Genomic DNA, 7,203 nt, shown 5'->3' on the forward strand with positions numbered 1-7,203 from the left:
TTGTGTTGTACTGCAAGACACAAACAACAGTACAGACACAAAGAACTAAAGTTAATTATTCTACCACATAAAACTGAACAACAATAGAGAACATACTGTAAAACATTGAAACAATTCAGGTACTGATACAAGCAGTTGCTGAGAATCAGTTACTGATACAAGCAGTTGCTGAGAATAAGTATGAGTGCAATACGAGAGCAAGTGCCTCGTGCACTGAACTTCTAAAGAGGAGGGTTCTGGTAGATAGTGTGGTAAATGATATGCTATGTGAACAGGTCATGTGGCCCACTACAGGTGGCGTCTGATGGCTGGCCTATGCAGATGCCATTGGTGGAGTATTGGAAGCGTAGTGTGCCAGTGGTCTGGTGCCACAACACATATTGAAATATTACTTATAGAGTTACAGCATTAGTACTCAACATTATTCTGTAAAGCATATGTTGTCTACTTAACAGTAAAGCTCATTGTCCATGTTTGGCTACATTGTAAGTCTACTCCCAAAACAAATATTTCACAAAAGACTTTTTCAGAATTAACTTTTTTTATTTTTTCCAGACTGAATTTTTGTACTCTTTGCTTCTGTCATTGTCATTTGCCAAAACTCATATACTACATTTAGTTTCTGATTCCCAAATGTAATTCCCTGAGCAAGATCTGATTTAATATGACTCAATAACTTTAATCTTTTAAAAGTTTCTCCATCAGAAGAAAGGTATATAAAGGGAAACTACAATACAAGAACTAAATAAAGAAAATAGAGTTGTGGGAGAAATAGAAACTATGTTCAGCATGGATATTGGTACCACGGAGTTGCATGCAACATTTTTACACAGGATTCCTTCCTTTTCTTCAGTACCATAGCATTCCAGTTCTTCCATCCTAACTTGGTGGTTCCTTCTATCCCATTTCTCCTGGTAAGAAGTACCGTTTTTTGGGCTATTGTAGCCAAAGGTTGAACAGTGGTTCAAATGGCTCTGAGCACTATGGGACTTAATTACTGAGGTCATCAGTCCCCTAGAACTTAGAACTACTTAAACCTAACTAACCTAAGGACATCACACACATCCATGCCCGAGACAGGTTTTGAACCTGCGAATGTAGCAGTCGCGCGGTTCCAGACTGTAGTGCCTAGAACCGCTAGGCCACCACCAGCCAGTGGTTGAATGGTGTTTCTAATATGTGTTTATTTTGGTTTTGCACCAACTGTTGTGGTTTTGGCAGTTGGTAGAAAGACACCTCATATCTATTTCAAAAACTTTTTACATTTTACATCAATACAGAATTTCTAATTGGAAATAACGAAGTAAAATATGAACAGGATACAGCTGAAGGAAGAAGAAGGGGAGCAAGAATTTTAAAGCTGCTGTGTTACTGCCAGTCTCTTAATGCACCTATTTACCCATGAACATTCTTATGTGGATGATTGGTTACCATCTGGTGTTTGTTGTTTCCACATAGGAATTCTAATTGCCTCAAAATGTAAGTTAAAAGTGTTTTAAATAGAAGAAAGTGCCTACCTACCAACTACCGAAACCAGAATAACTCTCTCTCTCTCTCTCTCTCTCTCTCTCTCTCACACACACACACACACACACACAAACACACACACACACACACACACACACACACACACACACACACACACACACACATGCTATAAATCTCATCTCTTTACCTGAATGAATTCATGTAATACTTTCATTTTCTTTCACAGATTGTTTCACATTTTGTCTTCCATGAATTTTTATTATCTTCTCTTTGTAAAAATTATTTGCACCAGTTGAAATCTTACTGCTTTTGGTTTTTAATATATTAGTTTGTTAACATCTGCAGTTTGACTGTTAGTATTACATTGGTTGATTGCATCTTGCATCCACTGTTATGTACTTGGACCAATGTGTCTGAGGGATTTATTGTTCTCCTTGCAGCTCTGCTGTCATTGCACAAGTTCTGCTTTTTATGTAGGGCTGAGTGATGCAAAAAATATATTTTTTTTTTCTAGATTTGAAGGCATCAGCATTGCTGCTACCAGGGAGGTTGAGCTTAAGAAGGAACTTGATGACATGATCAAAGAATGGGAGTCAATTTTGTTCCTTCAGGAACCATTCAAGTAAGTTGTAATATGATAGTCACATACCAGTTCTGCTTGTGTATGGTCAACAAACATGCTGATGGCCCAAAACATAGTGATTGTGTACTCAGTAACAAGCTTTCCACCTTTGAAATGCAATACAGTAGTGATTCAGCATAGTATGGATTTGACAAGTCCTTTGTAGGTTTTCAAAGATATGTGGCTCTAGATGTCTGTATATGCATCGCAAATTTCCCATAAATTATGAGGTAGTGATTTCAAGGCATGGCCCCAATGTGTGATTTCATCCCAGACGTGTTTCATGGGATTCATATCAGATGTATTTGGTGGTCTGCATTCTACTTTGTTGTCAGGTCTGTCACAGATCCTGCTTGACAGTAGTATGGGCTAGCACATCCGTGTTTGTGATGTGACTTGGATGCCCAGCAACCTCTTGTCACCTGATTGTGGTTTCACTGTCCTTCAGTTACTTGTCGTAAATGTTCCAGCTGATCACCTTTGCTGTTTCTGAGATGAGATGCTTGTGCCAAGGTGCCATGTTATGACAATATGCCCTTTGTCAGCATCACATATGTTAGAGGATTTTCCCATTTGCAGCCTGCATTGTCACTAGAATGATTCTGCTTTCATCTCCATTCTGCTCATGTACTTTATTTATAGTGTGGCACACCCACAGCACTAGCAGATGCCATTCAATCTTGCATGGGCAGTCGTCATATTGTTTCAGCTCATTATTGCATGTGGACCTTGACCTGGAGGAAAAGGCAAGTTACACTATATGTGATGAGACAAAAATTCCACTTTTAAACTCTGAGATAAATTTTTAAAAAATAGATGAAAAAGTTGTAATACGACATACCCCTATACTCTGGATGAAAAGGGTGCAGATAAGTCACACCTTGTTATCATGATATGGACAAGTGCCATTTGCAAGTATTGTAATTCACTCTGAAAGGGGTTTCATATTTATAGATGGGCTGAGAGTTGCTGGACCCAACTAATTTATAGAGGACTTGCAACAATTGAGAGAGGGAGTTAAAGGGTTTGCCTTTACATAAAATTTAGACTACTGTTAAGATGCAATGTTCTTCATGACTCAAGAATGTAGAGGAAGGACATGGAGGCTTTCATAGCCATTTTCTAAAGAAAATCCTGTGTAAGCCACAAGGGAACTTGCCACAGGTAACGACTGATGCTGCAACTTGAAATATCATGGGATCACCATAGGCATGCCACATGAGTTTAGGTGCTCCATGCTGGTGTTTGTCCACAGGCTTTTTGAAGCGAGATTGAATAGATTAACACCCTGCAACCCAGACTGGCAAGTTGGAGTTATCCAGCATCAGTTGATTATTGGAAGACCTCCACCAGTGACAAGATGATTCAACGGGATTTCAGCATGTTGAAGGACAAGAGTGGGGGAAGAAGGACAAAATTCTGGAGCAGGAGCATTCTGGAGGTCATGGAGAATCATGCATAGGAGCATTTGGTCGTAGACAGAGTCCTTCAGAAAATTATTTAGTGGTCATTGAGTCATTTTGAGAAGCATTTGGTGGTCATTGAGAGAATAATGGGAAATTTGCGATGCATATACAGAATCATTCACAGAAAAATTCTGGAGGACATTGATAGAGTCATTCAGAGAATGTTGCTTAGGACACAGAGATATACATTTAAAGAAGCATACAGAGGTCTTTGAGAGAGTCATTCAGAGAACCTTAGATCATTGAGAGATTCGTTTAGAGAAGCATTCAGAGTTCTATTCAGCCAGCTGTAGGTGACAATAGGGAGCAGAAGACTTGTAGTGTAGGTTGGTACCAAAAGAGAATAGGAAGAAATGAGTCCTGCACCTAGATAATAGCCACAAGAGGGGTGTAGGCCATATAGTATAGGGTACCAGGTTACAAGTATCATGAAGCAAACTATCCAGGTAACAGAGAACATAGAGAATTTGTGCAAAGATATTTTCAAAGAGGATTAGTCTATTGTAGTAGGTGGAGCTAGGGAACAGGCTGGCTAAGGATAGAAATTACAGCATTATGGGTGACCTGGATAAGGCAGGAGTAGCAACTACACATGCAAATGTGAGAGTTTCGTGGAGGTACTACACGCCATGACCAGCCATGGGTCAGCAGTGCTGTGAGCCAAGTGAACACTGAAATAAGCAGCCTGCTGCTGACAAATGAAATCTCATATGAGTGCTTGTCTGTTGCGATAGTTTGGAGATGGGGATATGGAAACCATATTTGGATTGTACAATTTGATCTCAGTAATTTACTTCCAACAGGGATGAATAAAACACTAATTGATAATGTTTTTCATGGTGAAGCTAAAAGAAAGAAAATGACTATATACCCATTAACAAATGCTCTCTCTAATTATGATGCACAGTTAGTTGTGGTAGATCTACATCTACATCTACATCTACATTTATACTCCGCAAGCCACCCAACGGTGTGTGGCGGAGGGCACTTTACGTGCCACTGTCATTACCTCCCTTTCCTGTTGCAGTCGCGTATGGTTCGCGGGAAGAACGACTGTCTGAAAGCCTCTGTGCGCGCTCTAATCTCTCTAATTTTACATTCGTGATCTCCTCGGGAGGTATAAGTAGGGGGAAGCAATATATTCGATACCTCATCCAGAAACGCACCCTCTCGAAACCTGGCGAGCAAGCTACACTGCGATGCAGAGTGCCTCTCTTGCAGGGTCTGCCACTTGAGTTTATTAAACATCTCCGTAACGCTATCACGGTTACCAAATAACCCTGTGACGAAACGCGCCACTCTTCTTTGGATCTTCTCTATCTCCTCCGTCAGACCGATCTGGTACGGATCCCACACTGATGAGCAATACTCAAGTATAGGTCGAACGAGTGTTTTGTAAGCCACCTCCTTTGTTGATGGACTACGTTTTCTAAGTACTCTCCCAATGAATCTCAACCTGGTACCCGCCTTACCAACAATTAATTTTATATGATCATTTCACTTCAAATCGTTCCGCACGCATACTCCCAGATATTTTACAGAAGTAACTGCTGCCAGTGTTTGTTCCGCTATCATATAATCATACAATAAAGGATCCTTCTTTCTATGTATTCGCAATACATTACATTTGTCTATGTTAAGGGTCAGTTGCCACTCCCTGCACCAAGTGCCTATCCGCTGCAGATCTTCCTGCATTTCGCTACAATTTTCTAAAGCTGCAACTTCTCTGTATACTACAGCATCATCCGCGAAAAGCCGCATGGAACTTCTGACACTATCTACTAGGTCATTTATATATATTGTGAAAAGCAATGGTCCCATAACACTCCCCTGTGGCACGCCAGAGGTTACTTTAACGTCTGTAGACGTCTCTCCATTGATAACAACATGCTGTGTTCTGTTTGCTAAAAACTCTTCAATCCAGCCACACAGCTGGTCTGATATTCCGTAGGCTCTTACTTTGTTTATCAGGCGACAGTGCGCAACTGTATCGAATGCCTTCCGGAAGTCAAGAAAAATAGCATCTACCTGGGAGCCTGTATCTAATATTTTCTGGGTCTCATGAACAAATAAAGCGAGTTGGGTCTCACACGATCGCTGTTTCCGGAATCCATGTTGATTCCTACATAGTAGATTCTGGGTTTCCAAAAACGACATGATACTCGAGCAAAAAACATGTTCTAAAATTCTACAGCAGATCGACGTCAGAGATATAGGTCTGTAGTTTTGCGCATCTGCTCGATGACCCTTCTTGAAGACTGGGACTATCTGTGCTCTTTTCCAATCATTTGGAACCCTCCGTTCCTCTAGAGACTTGTGGTACACGGCTGTTAGGGGGGCAAGTTCTTTCGCGTACTCTGTGTAGAATCGAATTGGTATCCCGTCAGGTCCAGTGGACTTTCCTCTATTGAGTGATTCCAGTTGCTTTTCTATTCCTTGGACACTTATTTCGATGTCAGCCATTTTTTCGTTTGTGTGAGTATTCAGAGAAGGAACTGCAGTGCCGTCTTCCTCTGTGAAACAGCTTTGGAAAAAGGTGTTTAGTATTTCAGCTTTATGCGTGTCATCCTCTGTTTCAATGCCATCATCATCCCGTAGTGTCTTGATATGCTGTTTCGAGCCACTTACTGATTTAACGTAAGACCAGAACTTCCTAGGATTTTCTGTCAAGTCGGTACATAGAATTTTACTATCGAATTCACTGAACGCTTCACGCATAGCCCTCCTTACGCTAACTTTGACATCGTTTAGCTTCTGTTTGTCTCAGAGGTTTTGGCTGCGTTTAAACTTGGAGTGAAGCTCTTTTTGCTTTCGCAGTAGTTTCCTAACTTTGTTGTTGTACCACGGTGGGTTTTTCCCGTCCCTCACAGTTTTACTCGGCACGTACCTGTCTAAAACGCATTTTACGATTGCCTTGAACTTTTACCATAAACACTCAACATTGTCAGTGTCGGAACAGAAATTTTCGTTTTGATCTGTTAGGTAGTCTGAAATCTGCCTTCTATTACTCTTGCTAAACAGATAAACCTTCCTCCCTTTTTTTATATTCCTATTAACTTCCATATTCAGGGATGCTGCAACGGCCTTATGATCACTGATTCCCTGTTCTGTACATACAGAGTCGAAAAGTTCGGGTCTGTTTGTTATCAGTAGGTCCAAGATACTGACGTACAGTTTGGTTACTCCTTAGTGGAAATCACTTAGAATAATTAATGTTTCTAAGACCTGGGGTGAAATTTATGACAAACCAAATGCTAAAATAAAATTTAATCTGTCACATGATAAATTCATATAATTGTTGGAAAACATCTTTCCACAAAAACTAATCAGAAAGGACATTAAACAGCAATAGAGTAATTAAATATCTTATGAAAGGAAAAGAGAAATGTATCTGTAGGCAAGAACAAGTTGAGATTCTGCAATAATTGTACACTACAAAAATAACTCAAAATTGCTAATAAATGTTTTTAAAAATCAAGGAACGCGCACTTTATGTCAAAAATTAGTAATTCTGACCACAGATTTAAGCATGTATAGAATTCAGTGAAACAAGAGTTGTGACAACCAGCCACAGGACAGGGTAACATCACTATTGAAGTGAATGGAAGGACTATGAATGATGTGTCA

Source organism: Schistocerca serialis, chromosome 5 (assembly GCF_023864345.2).
Source record: "Schistocerca serialis cubense isolate TAMUIC-IGC-003099 chromosome 5, iqSchSeri2.2, whole genome shotgun sequence".
Classification (NCBI taxonomy): Eukaryota; Metazoa; Arthropoda; class Insecta; order Orthoptera; family Acrididae; genus Schistocerca; species Schistocerca serialis.